This window comes from Clinocottus analis, unplaced genomic scaffold (genome assembly GCF_023055335.1).
Source record: "Clinocottus analis isolate CAN_PGR_092001 unplaced genomic scaffold, fCliAna1.0.p SCAF_8, whole genome shotgun sequence".
Lineage (NCBI taxonomy): Eukaryota > Metazoa > Chordata > Actinopteri > Perciformes > Cottidae > Clinocottus > Clinocottus analis.
Window position 1 is genome coordinate 9,444,491 of NW_027176240.1, and position 21,761 is coordinate 9,466,251.

General features: G+C 43.2%; 1 protein-coding gene across 3 annotated transcripts in view; it reads right to left on the minus strand.

Moving 5' to 3' along the window:
- The window catches only part of zmiz1a (zinc finger, MIZ-type containing 1a), a 96,806-nt gene extending 81,577 nt beyond the window's left edge, over nt 1-15,229 (minus strand). For all 3 annotated transcript variants that reach the window (XM_068568640.1, XM_068568641.1, XM_068568639.1), the window contains exon 1: nt 15,017-15,229. The gene's annotated coding sequence lies outside the window, so the exon portion shown is untranslated. The remainder of the gene's footprint in view (nt 1-15,016) is intronic.
- Nucleotides 15,230-21,761: the final 6,532 nt, after the last annotated feature.

The window sequence follows — 21,761 nt, forward strand, 5'->3', positions numbered from 1 at the left end:
CAGCGAAGCCTGCTGGCCCTGTCAGCTCGTCTTGATGCGGCGCACAAAACGGCACTCGGCTCCGGAGAACCTCCACTGCTGCACTGACACGCACACTCGTACCCTGGCTGACACAACTCTCCAGCATCACTTCAAATATCCTCTCGGCCCCTCGACATCATACTCCACATGTGTCGCGTGAGAGGGACTTCAGCGTAAAGACGGGCTGAATCATTCTGGCTATTAAACTGGATATCGTTTGGCACACAACCATCTCAAGATGAGTGTAGAAGAGCAGCAGTGCTTTAGCCACTGTCACCTGAGGCTGCGGGACAGATGAACTGTAAATGTTAGATTAAGTGCATTTGGCAAGTCACGGTACACGGTATCAAGTTTTCTGCGCGGCTTCAAAATGTCTAAACTCATATCTAAACTTAGCCACGCTATTTTCGTTGTAGATATATTTTCATTCGATTAATAAAACATAAGCATATGATAATATCAATGAGAATTTTAAAAATGATGTCTTCGAAGCCTTTCCTTTGATGAGAACAGCCAACAAACAACAAGCTGATGCTAATTGTTGCAATCTGTTGCAAGCATCACCTTTTAAAATGCACAACACACGAGTCCCGGATGAGGGGCGCTTTAAGAAATCAATACAAAGCCCTAATTCATTTGACAGATATTATCAACTCAAGATTTTAAGATGGTGACTGATATTTTATGTGCCACCAAAATGCAAGGAGAGAGCTTTTAATAATTGATGATGCGGGAGCAGGGAGATTTTTAACCGCTCTCCTCCTGTTATCAATCATTAATGGAGTTTCCATCAAAAACACTTCAACCCCTCAAGTATCAAATCTCTCTTGAAGGTGGAGGGCCCACATTCAAACATCCCACTTAATCAAAGGGCACACAATGTGCTCTCCCCTTTTCTCATTTTCGCTTGCGCAAATTAGGATAATAACGGCACAAATTGCAAAATTGTTCACGGCGTAAGTGTAAAAGTAGGCATTTTAGCTGAGGTCTTCTTGTGAGTGATGAGGGTTAATGGGAAAATTCTAAATGTTTAAATCACAGGGGGAAACAGCCTGCCAACCAGCGTCTTTTCTTTCTTTCCCTCTTTGCCTTATGTATGCGGAGCTGTTTAAAACGCGATCCATCCATCTGGCTCGCTCTGCTCTGTAGAGCTGCAAGGCCTGCCTGGTCAAAGTCATACAGGACGCGATGTGCATCAGCGACACTCACAAAAAGCCTTTACACTGATGTTACCCTTTAAAAACAACCACAAGGTTACACACTGTGCTGCACGTGCACGTAAAGCCTCACACACACACACACACACACAAACAGACACACACAAACACACATACATGCCAGAGTAAGTTAGAGTTTACTGACTTTAAGGGATCAGCCAAGATCCTTCAATCTCAAAGTCCACCACCCAGCTTGGGTTACATTGTGTAAAATGCACTACTTATATCGCTGCAGCGTCTGCTCCCACAGCCTCAGACGGCTCGTGCACATCATGTACACACTGACTAGACTACATGAGCGCAGCGGCTAAGTGATAGCAGAAATGATAGAGTATTCCTAATTACCCACCAAGATGGTTTTGACATTGTTCTGTGTGCCAGTGATCAGTGTCATGGCGCAGTGCCAGCAGCGTCTCGGTCCTGTGTGATTTGTAGCTGCAGCTGAGTAGCGGGCGGTTCACCCGGAGAGCTGCAGTGGTACTCTCTTTCACTTTCTCTCCCTCCTTTCCTCCTTCAGCACCCTCCACCCACCCCCATTCACACACTCGCACTGTCCTGTTTCACTTGCCCGACCTTGCCTGTCATCAGTATAAAACACCTTTTCTCAGCTGCTGCGTAACATGCGCACAGACAGGACACTAAGAGGATTCTTCTAGTTTGAGGAGTTATGGTGCAAAAAGGCAGCAGGAGCTGGATTTAGGACACAACTCTCTGCTTCTATATAAAACATTGGCAGAGACATGCTGCTGAAATAGGCTGATATGATCAGTTGCTTGATGGACGGACAGAAAGGTTTTTGACACATTTTGATATTTAAGTAATTAACAAGCAACACGACTCAGAGTTTACAGCAATGCTAGCAGCTCCTTGGGGACAGCAAGCATGCTTACAAAGCTAATATGTTGAAGTTTAGCATGTTTGATTGCCAGGTTTTCCATCTTAGTTTTGCATGTTAGCATGCAACTGAGGCTGATGGGAATGGCATTAGATTAGCAGATATTGACCACAGTATAAACAATTGAAATGTCCACCTGATAATGACAATAGAGGAGATTATCAAACATGTCGCAATTCATCTTGAAGAGTTGAAAGCATCTGAAACAAAATGTCAGGGAAATCCATCTTGTTGGTAAAAATATTACTCTATTTCATTGTTCAATATTATTATTTTGCTGGTTCTAATTTCTCAAAGAGGAGGCTTTGCTAATTTGTTCAAATTGGAGCTCTTTTGTTTTGGGCAAAACAAGTAACTTAAAGACTTATCGCTAATTGTCAAATACATTTACTAGTTGGAGCCAATAAGAACCTATAGAAGCTATAAAGGTAATTGTGGGAGATAGTATGTAGTCGCTGAATGGGGGGTTATTGAGCGCAAAGCTATTAAAGAATGATCATTACAGTGCAAGCATAGTGTGGGCCCTGGCTATGCTACTGTAAGTGATCTGAATTCATGCACAGAGCCAGCCAGCTAATATTTACTTAATGAACGCTATCTGAATTTTGCAGCGTTACGCTTTTTAAATGTCTTTAAAGTGTACATTGGCCGGGGGTTTGTATGGTCATATGAGCTGTTCTAATCTTAAATCAACGCAGCAGTGCTGCTGAAGCGCTGTTCTATACAGTGAATATGTACAGTCTATTAACTCATAGTATGACCTCTTTGTTATGACCTATAATGTAAACATCTATTTTCGATCTCACTGTTCTTTGCACTTGAGAAAGCATTTACATTCCGATCCGGATGGGCTTGGGCTCCTGCCAACCATGTGTCACAGGTCAATTATCTGTCAAAAGATAACAGCTGTGTCTGTCATTTATCTAATCTGGGGCTGATTTTCATCTCATGGATTTATACTAAGTAAACAAGATGTCAAGATATTGGTTTTGAAAGGGGAGAGGCGTCCTAAAGGGGACTAATCTGCTCATTACACATGCTTGCCTTTTACTTTGTGACTCTGCTGACTCATGTTAGATGAGCTGAATCAAAGCAGATTCAGATTTGGTGACTCAGGAGCTTTGTAAAGTATTCCTAAGGCTTTGAGCTAATCAAATTGGTCAACTGCTTTATCTTAAAGGACCGTGCTGATGGTTTTGTAGCAAGGTTTAGACCTCTGAATCGCTGCCCAAATATGGGATTTCTTTCAGCGATTGAAAAGTCTTGTGTTCACTGACTGCAATGACAGCCAATCAGAGCATTTAATTAAGAATGGGGATGTCATTTTAACGTGCCACAGTTAGAAAAATTATGAATCGTCAGATTACAAGGCGTAGGGTTTTGCATGTTGAGCTCCTTAACTACAAGACATCCTGAAGATTATCCAACAACCACTTTTAAAAGCACACCAGACATCCTTAAGTTTCCTTTCCCTGCCTTTCAGACAGCCTTCTAGTGCCCATCGATTTAACTTAACAATCAACTTAAAGAGAGTATAAACACATATAAAGTTACTGTATATATATAGATATATATTTATATATCTATATATATATAGAATAACTTTTAACTGGTTATGAAACAGTCTCAATTCAATATGGATGCCTCTGTATGACATACAAAGGTAAATGACACCATCAGCAAGAAGGTAGGCTTTTTAATCTGGTGCTCTAAAATACTCTCGCTTCTGTCCACAGGGACCGCCAAAAGTCCTCATAGAAGCTTTTTGATAGATGTTGTTGTCTTCAAGCCTTTTTATCAAAATTGCTGTACAACTGACCCTGTGCTAAGTCCCACCCTGCAACCCAGACTGGCCAATCATAGTGAAACTTTGGCTAATTTGCATTGTGCATAGTGTCATATTGATGCTCATCACCAGGAGAGGTTGGAAGGAGATATACTTTTCTAAAATGATGCATATCGACGTAAAAACCTAATATTAGCAGTGTACGTTAGCACATTATTAACTAGCTTTAGTGCTTATATACTACGCTGGCTACTGAAGGTATACTAAATGTACACACATGCTGCTTTTGCTATTTGTGTAACAGTGACTAAAGACCCCACCCAGCTTTTACAGGAACAGTGTTGTTCTTTCATTTTAGTGTCTTCTGTCTCAATTGCCAGGTGGTGTGGTTCATGTTTACACTGTGATCTTAGTGAAGTTTGTAACAGTGTGGGCCCCATGGTAGCTCTCACAGCTTGATGGAGTAGCATCGGAGGGGCGGGGGTTTCACACAAGGTCAGTTTTGCGGTATCTTAGTTGCAACCTGAAACTATTTTCAAAACTTCTGACACACTTCTGAGAGCTGACAGTCGAATACTGAAATACTTTGCACTGACAAACTGTGTTGTCAAATAATCAAACCTGAATAGCAAGTGAGTAAACATGGAAGTAAAAATAAGCCTGTGAAAAAAAAAAACTGGGTCTCAAATCTCAGACGCTGTGAAATCTTCAATACTTCATTATTACTCTCTGCTGTCAACTGCATCAGTATGTTCAGAGAACAAAACTTAAGGGCACTATAATATTGTGAGTAATGTGACGAATTAGCTATCTCAAACAAGGTTCAAGTATCTGCTACTTACAGTTAGTTATTTTCTGATATGAACAGAAACAAATTTCAGTCTAGGAGGTAGGATACCCATCTGAAAATGTGAGAAACTATATGAAAATACAGTGCATTTGATTTGTAGCTAATGGAATAAAACATGCAAAAGCACCATCTCAAACATTTCCCAATTTCCATGAACATCTGAGCCGAGCATTTACCCGTCTTGTCACTTGGCATGAACTCACGCGTTTTGAGGGGAAAGCTGCCACTGCAACACCAATAAATGTCAAAACCCTGAACGCGATCAATACGCAGCCATTACTCTCTCAAAAAGGTATGTGAAGTATCAAACTTGGCAGACGCTGTGTATGTCAATCCGCGGTTACACTCTCTCACACAACCGAACAGTCTCAATTAGTACCCTTTTATTCATTCTGTCGTTGGTTTTGTCATTAATGGCGCTGCCCCAGGCACAAAGATCCAGTTTAACTGTCAAAATTCTCCTTTCAGATCATCTGCACATCATTGCGGCTGATGAACCGCTTGATAAAACCGACGTGTCGCTCTGCTCTCTGCACCTAAGAGTCTGAGGAAGAGTTTCATCGGGAAAGTCGTGGGCCACTGCCAGCCCCGTTTGACTTGCACTGTCCCAACGACAACAGCTCCAAACAGCAACAACGGCTTCATTCCCTGGTGTGTGTGTGCAATGTGAATTTTGATGACAGAGAGACACACAAAGACCCAAACACAGAGATGGCGCTCTCAGATTGTCTCCCACGGTATCTGGACAGGGCGGCTGCTACTCTTCATGACCCCGATGCTTCGAGCCACAGATCAGATCAGGGACACGGTGCGACAGATGTCTTCCCTGGCGCTCTGTTCAAGGCATGAGTGCTGCTGGCACACACACCAAAGAACAAGGGAGGGGTGCAAAAGGACGAGAACAGGGTGGGCACAGAGGAGGAGATGGACGGTGAGAAAAAAAGACAAGAGAGGAAGAGCAAGAAGGATGGGAGGGCAGTGAGGAGAGCCTGCCCTCGGAGATCAGACGTCATACCACGTAGACTTCCTCAGCCGGACATGATCCACTCTGTTGTGTTTCTGTCAGACAGCAACCAGTTTGGTCAGAAAGTGACACCTCAAGTTTAGACATACCTCAAGCTGTGACTCTCTCTTTGACTGATCCGAGGGGGCAACAGGAGACCTCACATGCACTTTATCACCATTAGTGCTCTTTTTCTTTTTTTTCAAGCTGTCTGAATAATGAACTTCTATAATGAAGACAAAACACACAAGCCTGTCCGTCCGTGTCTGAATCTACAGTAGGAAGGCAGATAAAACTAAAGAAGAGTGTTCAGAAGCCATTGATGTCTCTACACAAAACTCAACATATGACCATCTTTCACTCTGCTTTTGCTTTGAAGAGCAACATGCAAAAAAGAAGATGAAAAGAAAGAAGAAGGGAGCTAATTATAGCCTCATAGCAGGATGGCCAGAAACAAACTTGATTATCATCATCGTCAAGAAGGCACAAAGGAAACCCGCCGCCTCCCCTCTTCCACCACAATCCAATAGAGAGGCTTTTAGCCTTCGTAATGATTTACAAAGTGACAAGTCAAACAGATTTACTGTGACAGCCTGAAAGGGACCAGCACGAACACTAACATTGCTCACGTGATCAGACCTAGCCCTTCCAAGCCCTTCTCCTATTCCCCTTTCCTCTGCCACTTCCCCTCTCTTGAGCCCCCCCGCCCCTCGCATTGCAGGGGACAGCGAAGAATGAGGCTGGCTCAATAGGGCGGGCAACAAGGCTATTCAATTCCCCCCTCGCTCAACACGAGCCCCCTTCACACGAGAGGGAAAAGCTCTGCTTTGTGGAAGTTAGTTACTTAAAGCGACAGCCCACCAGATAAGGATCTGGTCACGAAAACTTGTGGCAGTAAAACGCAGATACCTTTGTACAATTGTACTATTACCCAAGGTTTATCAACCTTAATGAGCCATGAATGTGAAGTGAAATTGTCAGCTTGCAGGAGCAGCTGACAAACGTTTCTACAGCAGCCTTCGCCCCTCCGGTGGCCATGAAACACTATTAAAAACACTTATTAATCTGCAAAGTAGGATCATTAAAAAGACTATTATTATTACTTTTTAAATAAAGAAAGTGCTTTTTCTGCTTGTGTTATCCATCCATATTCATAAGAAGGTATTTTTGTACACTGAGTGACAAGATCTACATTTGACTTTCATTTCCATGGCCCTGAAATATGGAGCAAATTTATGTTTGAGTACCATCAGTCCCTCCAGGCCTCAGACGCTTTCGCCTGGTGCAGTCACCATTCCCCCCCCCCCACCCTTTTCATTTTTTTCTGGAAGGTGAAAAACACCTTGGCTGTTCCCAGCTTTGAAAACAGAGCCAACCTTTAAACCATCAGCGCTGGCAGCAGAGAAGATGTGTGCGGAGAATTCTCAAGGAGCAAAGACCCTCGGGCTACACAGATTCAGTTTCCCCCTTTCTGGCTTCCAAAAACAAAGGAATTCCAGAGAAAATCAGGGCAGGACCTCACCCCAAACCACCACTGCTGCTACTACCCCCACCTCCTTGTCTTGCTCTCTCTCTCTCTCTCTCTCTCTCTCTCTCTCTCTGTCTCTCTCTCTATCACACACACACACACAGACACACACACACACATAGCATAGCAAAGGTGCTTTCATTCAACTATCAATAAGACACACCTACTCTCTTGTTATACAATCATGTTGATTTGACGTCTGTGGGGGGTTCTCCATTCAGACTGTAGCAGCACATATTGAGTAACACCCCCCCCCCCCCCACACACACACACACACACACACACACCCTCTCTCCCCCTCCCCCTTCCACTAAATATCTAAATATCAGACAGACATGAAACGTGTGATTCCCTCACATGTATCTTTAACAATGTCAACAGATGCCGTTCAGCGTCCACTCAGCTTCCACCTGGGAGCCATGTTGAGGTTACAGGACGGCTGAGATGTGGAATAACTGCATTGTATGCTGCTTGTATGCTGCTAATGCACATACTGGGTCGTCGGGATAGGAGCAGACACAGAGGAGCTCTAAACAAGCTCATTACTTCTTTCTACTGAACGCTTCGCTTGAAAATCACTTTAATTTAGGATGTTTTCAAAAGAAAAGTTACTTTTTTGATAATTATTTCAAAATAAACAGCACAGATAGAAGTATGTATTTTCTAATAAAACAAGATTAGGAGACCAAAGCCATGCTAGTTGCACTGTAAGCTAAATGCTAACGTCGGCATGCTAACATGTTCACAATTACACAATACCATGTGTACCGTCTGACTTTAATATGCTAACATTTGCTTATTAGCATTTAACACAAAGTGCAGATGAGGCTCATAGGAATATAATTATTTTGATGGTATTTGGTCATAAACCAAAGTATTGCACGAATTAAAATGTTGACCTAATGGGCGGTTCATGAAAAGTCAGGGATCACCAAAGGGATTACAACTAAACCCCGAGGCTGGCTTTAACATGCGCTGCAAATTTCATGGCAAATCACCAAAACGGTTGTTGAAAATTTTCAGTCAAAAACCAAAAAGGGCAACTTCTTGGTAAGCTTGAGGATGGGATCCGTCCTTTAAATGTCTGCACACTATTTCATGGCAATCCATCTCATAGCTGATGAGATAGTTTCAGTCAGAATCAAAATGATTCAGCATGAGTCAACCAAAAACTGTAGGTGTGAGTTCAACATATTTTCAAGATAGACCATCCCTCTTCTTGTCACTAAGACATTGAACAGTTTTTGGAAGAGCAAAGATAAATGCAGCATCAGATCCGGATCTGATGAAATCCACTGCCTCTCCCTCACATTGTGTTCCTCAATCATTTCGGAAAGTTCTACAAAATGTAAAGAATGCTCAATATACAAAAAAAGAGTTTTGAAATAAAACATACATGAAGTGATCCATTTTTTCACAAATCTAATTGTGTAAAATCATATTTGTAACCCTCGAAATCAAAAACATCTTTACGTTGTTTTCCCTCGAGTGCACATATTTGTGAATAGCAACCCAGCATCCTTTAAAAAAAAAAAATCATAAAACACAAAGACCCTTGCCGTTTTGTCAATAATGTTCGCCAGATAATTAAAGAGCCCTGGGAGACAATGATAAACATTGTTTAGAGGCTGATCCCTGGCAAGCTCCAAGCAGTGTATCATTGCTGTCTCCGGAATACACACGATTAGCCCGGTCTCATTACTGATATGATAAATGACGTCTTCCACCGTGGGTTTGCTTTTGCTGGGAGGACGTTCTTGTAACAGGGGGAGATTAGAAAAAAAAAGTGGTGAAACACATTGCCCCTGTAATAGACCATGGATAAACGAGGGAGATGGGTTATCTGCAGTGCGATTGCAGATAATGTTCGTGATATTTGCAAAGTCAGGTCTGCAGCCAGTTATAGTACTTTCAACCACATATTATAAAATGCTGAGATTGCTGTTTAATAAAGTGGACTTCCATATTTGTTTTACTCATCATCACATTGCCTCCCATCGCCATAGCTCTCTCTCTCTCTCTGATGTAAATGCTGTAGCTTGGGCACCAGACCGGCTCTCCTTGCTGTTGGTGTATCCACACAGAGGTTTAAAATATGCCCCTTTATCTGAGTCGCCCAGGCGGGAAAATGAAAGGGATGTTAGTCCTTAGAACCCTGGGAAAGCGTCTGACCAAAGTGTCAAACTTGAGGGGAGGGCACCGAGCAGGCAAACACACTGCAAAGTAATAGACTTTTTCTGTCATGAAGAAATGTTAAAAAACTGTAAGAAAACAGTCTGAGCAGGGCAGTGGAGTTTAAGATTATATGCCAATATGATTTGAGAAGCTCTCCATAACAACCACAACTGGCTTCATTGACAGACCGAAAGTACAACTGAAAAATCCACATCTCGTGCAGGCCCAAACTCCCAGCCTAAAAACCAAAACCTCAGCTTCAAATATATATTTCTATCATACTCTGCAAAGACTAATGAAAGCTTCTAGTCAATATCCACCACATTTCAGGCTTTGTACTCCATGCATGTGAAAGATTTAGTGTTGTGTGAGTGCAGATGTTACATGACTCCCTCTTCGCCTCATAACTGACATTGCAGGCGAAGAATAAATGCCGTCCCTATGCATTAGTAAATCCTAGTTAATTTACTTTGTCAGAAAACAAGGAAGTATGTATCCCTGGAGGCCATGTTGAAGACAATCCGACCGCCTTCAGAGAATCTCTGCCATCACTCTCCATCTCCCACGCAAACTTCTACCAAAAAAAATCAACACCGCCACACATTCTCAGAGAAAACATTGCCGACTAGACAAGAGACTGTTTATAACACAAAAGATATTATAAACATAGCGTGTGACGTATTATCTTTAGAAAAAGATTCACTGCCAGCTATAAGCGACATGCTCTGTTGATAAAACAAATTAACATTATCTGAAATCCTATTCAGGATGCATCGCTCTTGTTTGAAGTCCTAACAGGTTTTAACTTATTGACTCAACACAGCAGGCACAGCTATTCGCTGGACTGGTTTGTCTAATACCTGGCATGGACTCAGACGCTGGGCAAGCTGCATGAGAGAGCGGGGAGCGCAGAGCGGAGAGCGGAGAGCGGAGCACAGTCGTGAGCGGCTGTCTGGCTAGTGAACCCATGTGGGACGCTGTGTAAGGTGCGAAGACCTCTTGGAGATAGATGCAGTCTGCGCTGGCTTGCAGGCATGCTCTGGTATCAGGAGAGACAAGGCAAACACAGCAGATCAGTGCTGAAACCGTAAACCCACTGACCCAGCATGAAGAGGGAGAGGGGACTAATTAGTGACTGTACTTACAACTCAAAAGGAGAGGCAGAGAGATGAGGATAAAGGAGGGAGGGGGGAAGCACACTCAAAACACACACACACAGAGCGCAGTTTGAGGATGAGGACAATGAGTTTGTTTAGCTTAAACAGGATTTACAAGCCAAACAGACACACGCCAACGCCACTCACTCAGACACATACTATCTCTTTTCTTTTCTATTGCTACCGTTTTCTCTCTCTCTGCCTCAACAACACAGAGCTGAGACAGACTCTGTGAGGATTTCATCAGCAGTAAAACAGAAAAAAAGAAGAAAAAAAAAGAAGTGAGGGTAATTGCTTGCGATGGTGAGAAGTCTTGAGTGCAGGCGGCAGCGGTGGGCGAATGGATTGATGGATAGAGGGAACATTTTGTTCCTCCTGTGCGGGCTCCGACTCTCATATTGTTCCTGGTGAGGCCGGGTGTCATTTATGATTCAAGGGCCCCGGTCTCTCGACGGATGGGAATAAGACATGGACATTGTGATGTCCCCTGCACTCGTTTCTCAAAGAACATCAAATCAAACATGCATGAGGCGGTGACATGGGTGGAACCAGCAACTTCTCTCTTTACTTTCCCCTTCTCTGCACTCAGTTTCGCTCTCTTGTCCCTCCTACCCCCCTAAAAAAAGCACTTAGAGGACTGCGTATCCTTGATGTTGGGAGCGCTCAAGGTTGAAGGGACAGGCTCTTTAGAAGAAGGAGTTAAGTTGATGTTTTGTCTGTCTTACACTACTTAAATCGATATCTGTCGACAACACAACTGGAAAGACACAGCACATAATTCCAACACAAGTGGAATTATTCCAGAATATATTCCAGAAAAGGTTTTGCTGAGTGCAGATGTTCCTGAACAGAGTCGCGCCGTTTCACACAACATCAGCTTTCTCCACTTTGTCATCAAACAATGCTGTGTCCATTACTTCTACTTGCTCAAGAACCGTTTGGACCAGCAGCTGAAGAGCCACACGCCCGTCCACAGAGCAAGCTTTGCAACTTGAAGGGCAGCGGTGACAGGCATGTGGCATCGAGGTCTTCTTATCCCACTTTTTGTCTCTCTATACCAAGCTGATGTCATCACAGTCCGTCGGCCTGGTGAGTGACATCTGCTGGGTGCTTCATTTTCTCTTTATTAGTTACACTGCAATTACCAGATTTTAACTTGAACTTTTAGTTAGAATTACAACAGGGTTTAGGAAGTAGTTAAGTGTCTGACATGAGGGCAAAACTTCAGCTCAAACTGAACATTACAGGCTGTAACTCCCTCTGAGGCGCTTATTCTGAAAATCAGTCTTTAAAATGCTCTGAGGCAACGCAAGTTTTTCCTTATTAAAAGACCAAAATAGGCACCTTAAAAACAAAGGCTCGGTCTAGATGAAAAGTACTGCCAAGTGGCACCACAAGTGAGACAGAAAGAGACCGACAGACAGAAACAAAGGCTGACTTCTGCTCGGGACATGAGTGGGTGGGTTTGGGGCTGATGGCGAGACACCAGGCGACTAACTATCTGTGTCAAGTGAACAGGCAGCAAGTATTTCACAGCACTCCTTGAACTAACATGAACAGTTAGATGAAATGTCAGGCTGTCAAAACATTGATCAGCGTTCCCTAGGTTTGTTGCACTTAGCAGGCTGCAGCTGCGCCGATACACGGCAAACAGCAGCAAAGGCGGTGCAACTTAGTAAATTGCTGAGTAACAAAAAGCTAATTACTCAGACACAAGTAATTAGTTGTTTTTCCTGTAGATACTTTTAATCAGTGTTAGTTCAGCGCTTCACAGAAGTGCAGAAATTGAGAGTACGGGGAACTCACTACTGTAATGCTTTCTGGGAATGATCACTCTGAGAGTTTGGAGAACAGCTGCAGGTGTTTGAAGCTGATATCTGAATGTGTGATATACATAGTTGCAGCCGGATATTTCATGACCTTGAACTGATACGAATATCCAGTAGTATTTCATGGCCACATTGGATAATAATGAGAGTAATCCCTCTATTATGTCTCACTGTTTGGTTTAAGGAACAAACATGCTGTTGCACGTAAACATACATCTTCTTCCCTATGGTGCACTGCAACTTGTAGCGCTGCCAGTGCATGTGATGCCTTTCTCTGTCTGTTTACAAAATGAGCTGTTTTCCTGGAACATTTCCGGTATCACCTCCTTCACATTATGGCGTAGAGGGGCCAGGCGATCCGGGCTCAGTGTGCATACTTGCATTTGCAGCCACCCAACACTTTCTTAAACAGTCCAAATTTGATTTAAAAGTGAGTGTACTGGAGCCTTAAGCCTGTTTAGGAAATCAGACACTCTTCTGTCTTGTCTCACAGCCTGGCTGGCTGGCTGGCTGGCTAGTTGCAGAGAGGCCTCAGGAGGGACAACAGAAGGAACGAAGACTCACACACACACACACACACACACACACACACACACACACACACACACACACACACACACACACACAAACACACTTCCAAGTTTCAAACAGTTGCAGATGGCATTAATTCCATGACCTCTTTCTTTCACAATTTATCAGGTAGCCCACTCTGAACGAGCATGTCTCCTTTTCATGCTCTACTGAAATGACTTTATGCTGCTTTGGTTCGTTAGAAGGAGAGAGAAAAAAAAGTCAAACAGCACTAATTAATGTGGTGCGGCTGTCAAGTGTTGCTGCTGAAACAATTTCATTACATCACCAATTTAAATTACCAAGGAGGGAGCCACTGGAGGGTGCACCCATCCAAAAATCTGTTTACACGCTCTCTTAGACCGACATACACAGAGTGGACACAATAACATGAACACCTGCAATCCAACGCAATACTTCTGCAATAAATACTGACTGTAGTGAATCTAATATGTTTCTTTTTTGTTGTTGTAGTTGTGTCAGATTACTAAGGAAACAGGGCTTTTAGGTGTTAACTAATTGACTGTGGGTAGTGACAGCAGGCCTATATCCGCTTGTTATCTTACCTGCATTATGATAACAGGATAGCAGCACAGTCAGTGAGATACGGTTGGTCATAGATAGCAAAAAAAGGCTCTTGAACAGCAGCAGCAACTGATTTGCTCCCAATCAGACTCCTTTTAACTTCAGCACCTCACTAACAAGGAAAAAAGGCTCAATTTTACCAAAAGTTTAGCTGTCCTGCAGCGAGGTGCATGGGTAAAACAGAGCGGCAGTCTCCTCCTCTTCCACCTCCTACTGCCGGGAGCCCCCTTCTCTCCTACACTCTGCCCTGGCTGGCCTCACATCCAGATGGGAGGAATTTTTACGGGGAGGGTCCGCCAAACTTGAGGCTGAGGGCTGCGCTGAGTCCAGCAGCTCATCCACGCTCTCCTGCAGAAGAACTGAAAAAATGTGGTGCTGCTAGGGCCTCTCTCAGGGATTCAGATAGTTTCATGTAAAGGAAAAGAAACCATGTGTGTAGACTAATGATTTGGAGGGGGGCTTGAGATTACAGTCACACCTGAGCATTGTCTAACAAAAATATTCACAGTGCATTATATCTATTGTGAGCGTAAACTCCACTTGAGTCCCAGTATGGGCCCCTGAGGGCTCCCAATGACCTCACGTTGGGAGGCACTGATCTTTGAATGATCCCTGGGAGGATCCAATCACTGAAATCTGTACTAACAGTGCAGGTCAAGGTAGTACATGTTGCATTACATGGTGCTTTAACAACAGGACCAGCACATACCAGAGTAACATAAGGACTTGACTGCTAATTGCATTACAACAGGTAGCCGATAATATCCTTGAAGGGAGTAAACAACCAACCACTCACACTACTGACTGTTAGCTAAGTGACATGCATTCTCAGTTTAGCATCAACCGATCCATCAGCTGATCCACCGAGACGAGACATTCTCTCTCTCTCTCTCTCTCTCTCTCTCTCTCTCTCTCTCTCTCTCTCTCTCTCTCACACACACACACACACACACACACACACACACACACACACACACACGCACGCACGCACGCACGCACGCACACGCAGCTGCAATCACTGAGTTACTAGCACATTCCTATCTAGTGTCTTCATAAAAATGCATGCACCTATCACGAAATAATCCTGCAGACACATTGACTGTTTCTCGTTCAGGCAAGACTAGAAACAAGCAGCGATATCCAGCGACACGCGAGCCGTGATATCACGCCGCGTAGACGCGCTCCGTGGCCGCTCGCGCAACCACAATCTGCCCCCCTTTTGACACGAGTTCATCGGCGGCTATTAAAGGTTTCTAGCAGGTCACCCTATTGTTAGCAGGTAGTATCTGTCCAGCGGGAGGTAAAACCCCATATTGAGCAAACCTCCGCACACACGTTACAAACCTCCTCGCTTTGCAACACACACAAAATACAAAAAATAACCGCGGCGCGAAACTTACTCTTTAAGCTCGGACCTCAGTAGCAAATCCGCGTATTGTTTCTCCAAAAACCTCGTGTTTACGGCGCTCCTCTCTCTCTCTCTCTCTTTCTCTCTCTCGCTCCCTCTACTTCACAAAGACGACGCGAGAGACCCGGAGACGGTGTGAGTGACTGACTGAATCAACTACCGTAGAGCACGGCAAGTTGAAGTGTCAGATTACACTGGCTATTCAGTTACCAGAGAGAGCCGCGCTCCCCGTGGTCGGTAAGAAAATGCGACCTAGATTTCCGCGGAAGGACACCGGGTGTAAAGGTGTAAGTACACTCTAATGGACCGCTAACAACGCATTTCACACTGGAGCGGACTGCGGCTCTCGGCTCTGGCTATTGTCTGGTTTCTGTATCGACGCTGCCTTGAGCAATCACAGCAGTCATGTTACCTATTAGGTGATTCAACAATGGTTTATTTTATTAGGGATGTTTTTAATGTATTGGTATTGGTTAATTAATGTAGTTAAATAAACTAAACACTATGTTTAGAAAACCCGTCTATGGCAAAAGCCTTTGTACACAGTTTACAAAGGCTGTACTGTGTTTACAAACACAGTCAATTATTGCTGGGGTTTTTTTTACAACAACAATAATGACATATTTATAATAATGAAGAGATTCAGAAAATATATTAATAATATCGGAAAATAGGGGAAACTGCCTATCACAATTCCCCAGAGCCCATTGTTTGTATTTAAAAGCAATTCTCCTTATGCGAATCATCTAATCAATTAGACTATGCTCTAATAATAATACAAAATCGGATAATTATGATATAATTTGTATTTGTATTACTAAAAGTAATAATAATGGCAATAATTGTAGGCAATGTCGTTATGATATACATATTAGCATAATTAGTATAATTCATAATTAAAAAAGAGTTGTAGTAGTACAAGCATTGATCGCAGTAAGTTGTTTTATTAGTATATATAATGGTGCCCCCCCCCCCCTCCTAACATGCGCGTGAACCTTTGCGACCTGCACCCCGCTCCAGCGGGTCAGCGGGCGGGGCTCCATGTTTTGCGGATGGCCGGTCTCCAGTGGAAGAATAACAAAGACGTGTTTGAGAGCAGCGGCAGGCTGGGCTGAGCGGTGACGTCAAGGAACAATGTCTCCCCTCCCGACACGCACAGCACGCGCACACACACGCACAGCACACAAGCTCCTCGCTCTCTTCCTAGTCAGGCAAGGCTGAACTGCCCAGAGGGAGGGCCGCTCAGCTCGCAGTGCATCAGATAAAACCACTCACTACTCATGCTGTGCATGCACACAGGATTTCTTTAGTGTTTATTTGTTTGTTTGTTTTTTTTATTTTTTGCGTTGCACACACAAAAATAATTAAAAGAACAATGAGGGGAGGGGGGATGGATCAGTTACTGCAAATAAACCGTCATACAAACAAAAACACAACAAAAGTAGAACCTTTACAAACACTGTTCTCTTTCTGTGGCTAATAAATGTAGATACTAGATGATCAATGAAGGTGACAAGATTAGGTTTGCTTAAAAGGTAATTCACAATTTTCCTTCACATAATGTCATCAGTCCGGGGGTCAAATTCCTGTCAGCTGCTCCCATGCCACAGACTCCTCTGTGTTTTGAAGGGAAGGAAGGGGCTGCTATCCTTTTTAGCTTCCTGGCTGCAGGGCTCCTGGCTGCAGGGCTCCTGACACCGATGCAGCGAGGGCCGGAGCAGGGTATCAGCAATGGGGGAAGGGGGTATCTCTATCTATGTCTCAAGGACGCCCTCGCCCCCTGGTTGAAGCAGCTATATGCACTGATGGGGGACAAATGCGGACAGTGACATCACGGCTCTGGCAGTTACTCATTTTTATTTCGGAAAGGGGGGCTGTTTCTTATGGAGCTCGGGTGAGCAGTCAATGTCACAATGCTGGAGCTGTGAACTCCTGATCTGATTTATTTATTTATTTATTTGCTCTGGAAATGGCTGGATGACGCTTATCTTCTTTCTGACACCGCTTCTGATATTGTTGTGTATCGATCTGCCGTGCTGATGTTGACACTGGGATTCAAGTGAGACGCATCCTTGTGGGGTTTTCTCTCCTAAAGTCCTCCGGGCTTCTTATTCTTTTTTTCTTCAGTTTAATAGGAGACAAGTACAGGTTTCCACTGCTGCCCCAGAGCTCAGGATCAACAACTGACAGATCTATTGTTGCCTCCTTCCATTTAGGTTTCAGTCTTATCATAATATCATCTGTTCTGGATCATCCATCAAGTTTTTGTTTGATACCAATTTAAGGTGACAAGGCCTGTTACGGGTGTCAGGGGGCCCGCAGCCAGTCGGGTCACTCTTCAGTTCAAGGAATGGCTCGTTGTCAGAAGTCTTCTCTTTTCCGTGGCAAAGCGTGCGCTTCAGCCTCTCCAAAATAATACAGCCAGATGGCTGCCAACAAGATGGATGGATGATATGTGGGGTGACTTCAGCTTGACTTTGCTGTGTGTATAATATCCTATGAGCGGTATTTCAAAAGGCGGAATGAATGCATCAAAGGAGAACAAAGAGAACTCTCAATGAAGCATGCTCAGACAAGGTTAATACATATCGCATTGTGTTGGAGTGTATTAAATCAACATATGAGAAACTGGTTAGACCGTAGAACATTAGTGACGACGATCAAGGCCAGACTTGGCGTTCGAACACGAAATGATGTACATTTCTCTTGGCCACCTTGCTGTAGGCTTTCTGCCGGTGACAAGGCTTCTCTCTGTAGAGGCAGCGGGCGGAGTGATGGATGCTGCTGGGGCCTCATGTAGCTACATGATGGAGGGAGACTTTCAGTTGTGCTGACATCAGCTCTCCCGTTCACACAGAGGTGTGATGGTTGTTTACAGTGCCACCCTGCTGTCGCCGCCATGAGGCTCCCACTGCTGAAAACACTCCACTGAAATACTAAAAAACAAGTTCTACCATCAGGAGTGCAGAGGACTGAGAGGCTGAAACATCTTTCACACAGAAACAAGGACCAAGAAAAACATTACGATGACGTAAATGGGTTTTCTGACCTGAGTCTGTGACACTGCTCCTGACCGGGTTTTTACACATTTCCGTAACTGTTGCTTTGGTATATAAGAAGGGTGCACAAGTATTACTATGGTGACTGTATGACTGCTATATATTGCTATTGTAAAAGGATAACAATAACAACAACCCTATAGATTCTATTGGAAGGCCAATAAGGCTTTTTCCCTTTACAAGGGTTAGCAAAAACCCATGATTGCATTGTGTAAGTCATCCTTTTATAAAGCAATTAAAGAAAGACAAGAAATATTGTGAAGTTTCAACAGATTGTACATAATATTCAACATATTGAATCTGTACAAATAATTCAGCAGTGAGCCTGCACACAAGATCTTTATTGTGTATTTTAGCTCCAGTTGGAGCCCTGAGCGAGGCTGCAAATAGAGATTATTTCACCAATGTATTTCTTGATATTCTTTCAATTAATTGTTTAATTTATCATATTAAATGGCAGAAAACAAGTACAAATACTTATGCCAACACTTTTGCTTGTTTTGTCTGAATGCCATGTGTTTTTGCTTGACAAATGACTTGAACACAATATTTTAAATTTGCTTTGGATGAATATTCTTTCCATGGATTTATCACATTAATCCGCCAATCAATCCGACACTAAACTCAAGTACGAAAACGGCATAAATAATTTGATACGAATCAAACTCCCATTGAATATATCAACATTTTTGCGTGTGAAACTGCTACAACTGATTGGGCGAGTGACTGAAGGAAGAGGAGGGAGAAAAAAGGGTTAATATTCAGGACAAGTACAGAAGATGCGGGACAGTAAATGGATCATCTCCTGCAGGGAAAAAGCAGAAGAGCACTATTTCAAAACAAGACAAGAGAGGTCTGAGAACACCATTGATTGTCTCTGGCTGCGAGAAGAACAAGAAGCTGAGAGGGAGCAAGAGGGACAGAAAACAGATGATACAACTGCTGGCTTCTGGAAGCTTGGACAGCCTTTTATAAATGCTCTCTCTCTCTCTCTCTCTCTATCTCTCTCTCTCTCTCTCAATCGTTCGCACCATTTCTCTTCTGTTTTTTTTCCCAGTGTGTATGTCGACTGAGCAGTGGCAGATAAGGCAGACAGCCGGGGCCCCATGCTGACTGGCCCGACTGGCTGTGGGGAGCACAGAGGCAATCAATGAGTCTTCACAATAGAGCGCCAGCATCCAGATAGCTAACAGCTCCCTGAGGCCACGGGAAGGAGGTAGTGAAGAGGGGGATGACACAAGGAGAGGGGAGGGGAAGAAAGGAGAGAAAAGCCAGAGGAAGGTGGGTGAAGTGATTTTGCGCTTTAACACATGGGTGTCATAGGTTGTTTCCGCGCCATATAGAAATAAAGAACATGCATGAAGCACCGGAGCACATATTCTTGGTTGTTTATGCTCACTAAAGCATGTGCAACTTGAGGTCAACATTCAGTTCAGGAACTCTTGGCTGCCTCTGAAGCAGCACTCTTCACTTATGAGATGTGAAGTGAAGAGTGGTGGTCCGATGCTCGCGGTGATGGCTGCAGTGATAGTGCTATTTTTAGTTGGCTTCTTCTCCGCCTCATTGTTGCATGTTGGCATGCAAGCGTATGTGTGAGACTACTTTTTTTTCTTTTTTTTTACATTATTATGCAATGCAGTATCTGACCTTGGGAAGAACATGTGCCAGAGGGATAGGAAGAGAGCTGAGTAAAAGTGTGACCACTTTAGCCTCTGTGTCATCCTTGACTGCACAACTAGCTACCTCACTAGTCATAGAGCAGCTCTCACGGGGACTCGGAACATTATTAATTCAGTTTATTCAAATCCAGATGACATGCTTGTTCTGTTACACTGATATAAAAAGTGTGGAGTCCGGCCGGTAGGGAGGAAAGGTGATGTTGTTTGGTAGTATCATAAATGAAATACATTTTCATCGTTTATTGTTCCAAAAGAGCTTTTGCTAATTCAATTGATGAACTTCTCATTCAAACAGGATGCCATTTAAAACAGCTTCGAGGCCTTTGCATCGTAACAAGGATCTTGTGACTGGAGTTAAAAAGGAAAACAGGCTGGCAGACAAGCCACCTAAGCTAGAGCCTATTTCTCAGGATGACATTAATACAATAGCGCTGGTGCCCAAACAACTTTGTATTGATTCACATAACCTTTTAAGCCAATCGATTGCTGCACTCCAACTCAGAATGCTTAGGCATGGGCATGTTTTCTCGCAAGGATTTGTTGCAGTGTTGCATGTTGAATATTGTGTCTTAGTGTATTTCTGCTGCTGTGGGAGTAATTCATCCTCATTCATTGTTTTTCTCACTTCCTCATTCATATAAAGATGTAAATGGAATGTTTATGCTTAATGTAAGTAACTCATCTACTCTATAATTGCTCTTTTAATCTTATAAGTAATTTTTTTCTGACATGGTTCACTTAGTATCTTAAGTTTAAACAACCTAAAATACTTCTATAAATACTTTGTTATGACGTATATAAATACTTTGTTATGTCGTATGCTGTAATGTGCGCTCATCCTTGCCATGCTGACTCATGCTTCCTTGGTTTTCAATGGACCCATTGCTTCTCCAGCAATAGGTCCATTACTTGTCATGATGACTCTTCCTTAAATACGGACTCTTGAGCTCCATTTAGTATTTGCTGATCCTGGAGGGAGTTCATGAAAAAGCTGATTGGCCACAAGACACTGGGGTTGTTTGTAGTTGTACAACAAGCTCTCTGCAGTTTCTACTCGAGTGCGACTGCAGGTGTCAAGGCAACTAGATCTTTTAAGTAGTTGAAAGGGTTCAGTCTTTGATGTTTACATGCGTTAAAAGCATCTGCAGCGTCTATTGAAACAATGTTGGTTCTGAACATAAGATGGTAACAGCCAACATTGGCTTGACGCTCTTGTGCTAACCGAATTAATTTACGGCATGTTAGAAGAATATTTGTGTTTTAAAATGTACAGTTTGTTTCACACAAAAACAACTCTAGGACTTTCGGTCTATTAAAGGCTGGTGAGATTATGGAAGCAGATGTTGGCTGAAAGTCACTTCCCACATCAAAGACCAACCGATGCAGCTGATTATATTCATTCGGAAAAAGACATAAGTTAGAATCAGAAACGTATTTTCGTCTGAAATGATCATGGCACCTTTCATAAATATGAATTTATATTGTATTTATTTATGTACAAAATGTACATAGAGTAGGGTATACATAATCCAGAAATCATCATAATCCTGTTGAGCAAAACATAGCATGGTCATGTATATGAATTTGAGTGCATATGTGATTTTAAGACTTCTTTCATATGTATATTGTGGGATTGAAGGTGAATAGAGTGGAACAGGGCATGCATAGCTCTAGTACTGGAAGGGAACACTAACAATGTCTACTTAGCATTTCAACAACAGAAACACAGCCTGTCGCCTGGTTAAGAGCCTTAGCCATCCCAAATCTCAGTGATTATATACATTAACAATGACTAATCATGTTATACAACCTACCACTCTCCACAGCTCTCCAAAGCACTGTGACTGAGCTCACAACCTCTCGTGTGTCTCTGGAGGGCAAGTGTTTTGTGCCTCAGAGTTCAGGACGGAGCTCGGAGCCACAGAGCAGCAGAAGGAGGGATTGAATCTCCTCCAGAAAAAATAAATAACGCCCTTGTCTGCAAGTGACCGGTGCTCAC